Source organism: Euprymna scolopes, chromosome 34 (assembly GCF_053919585.1).
Source record: "Euprymna scolopes isolate OS-2025 chromosome 34, ASM5391958v1, whole genome shotgun sequence".
Taxonomy (NCBI): Eukaryota; Metazoa; Mollusca; class Cephalopoda; order Sepiida; family Sepiolidae; genus Euprymna; species Euprymna scolopes.
In genome coordinates, this window is record NC_136515.1 from 86,605,972 (window position 1) to 86,607,663 (window position 1,692).

Here is a 1,692-nt window from a genome sequence, read left to right on the forward strand (position 1 = left end):
TATATGTGTTACGGACCGACCGACCGACCGACTTAGTGACTTATATAGTTGCTTGCACACGACTAAAAAAACTATTCTGTGGTACGCATTTAAAAATAAAAAAACATTCTCCGTCGGTTTGTCGGTCCGTCCGTAACACATTTACCCATTAGTTTCAAACAAGTGCAGCATTGGTTAAGAACAGATATTACACTTTTTTCTTAGCCATGCGGCAAAGGAAAAGTTACATTTTAGACAAGTTTCAGAAAGGTCTAATGGATAGGTAAAAATTTATGGGACAAAAAGTGTCATTAATTGCAATTTTGGTGCATTTTTTACCCCTTATGAGCCCTTTGGAATGCTGAATACCAATGACAATGGACAAACTATGCAGTTTTACACCGTAACATATGTATAATTTAATTCAGCACCATGGGAGAGCACTATATAGATATACATATCAAGTTTTTTATTGAGAAATATGAAAAAAGGAATTTTTAGCACTAAAAGTCACCGGAGGACGCAAAGCGGAATTTTGCTAAGGTCACCCATGCTGAATTTATATTAAGAACAATATCCTACACATTTTGGACAAGTTTCAGAAAAATGTAATGGATTGGTCAAAATGTATGGGGCAAAAAGTGTATTTTTTTTTTAATTTTGGTACATTTTTTACACCTTATGAGCCACTTGGAATGCCGAACACCAGTGACAATGGACAAAAAGTGCAGTTTCACATCTTAACACATATATATTTACATTCAGCAACATGGCAAACCACTATATAGATATGCATATCACGTTTTTGTTGAGAAATATGAAAAACGCGCCAGAAGAAAGGGCTTTTCTGCACTAAAAGTCCCCGGGGGATGCAAACCAGACTTTAACCAGGGTCACCCATACTGAATTTATATTAAGAACAATGGCCTCAGAATTTTGGCCAAGTTTCAGAAAAATCTAATGGATGGATCAAATGTTATGGGGCAAAAAGTGTCATTTTTGACCCCTTTTGGGCACCTGCGGGCAAAACAGGATTTTTAGAAAAAAAATTGTTCTACTATGCACATATTAAAATATAATTTGTGAAAAACTTTAAGGAAAAACTAATAGACGGTTATCCGTCAATCATCCGGACTAACAGACAGACGGACCCATTGAAAACATAGGTCCCTCTCTGATAAATCCGGGGACAAAAATGTTACTCCATACCCCTTGCTTAAAAATAAATAAAATGTAAATGTGTTACAGACTGACGGATGGAGTGACTTGCATGCGACTAAAAATGCCTTAGCATGGAAGGGTTTCCCTTTCGATTGGCAAGGAAAAGTTACAAATGTAAGTGCAGGATCTGTTAAGAACAGATACTTCACTTTGATCTTAGCTATGTGGCCACGTAAAAGTTACAAGCATAAGTACGGCATGTAGTAAGAACAGATACTACACTTGGATCTTGGCCCAAAGGCCAAGAAAAAGGTATTTATTTGCTCCCCACCGAGCAAATTAGGCACAAGGCCGATTTTTAATGTGAGGAGTAAAGGGGAAATGGGGACTAACTCCTCAAGGAAAAGGGGAGCTGGATAATGAAAATTGGTATGAAGGGTTGTCCCTACATTGAGCAAGGTCTTATATGTGGGGTTGCTCCCCATAGGCGTTGCTTGCAGTATTTGCCGGAACAGATGGGAAAAAAGGGACCAGCTCCCGAGAGGTGGGAAA

General features: G+C 38.2%; 1 pseudogene; it reads right to left on the reverse strand.

The window, feature by feature from the left end:
* Window positions 1-1,274: 1,274 nt before the first annotated feature.
* LOC145259398 (U2 spliceosomal RNA) lies at window positions 1,275-1,454 on the reverse strand (annotated as a pseudogene).
* Window positions 1,455-1,692: the final 238 nt, after the last annotated feature.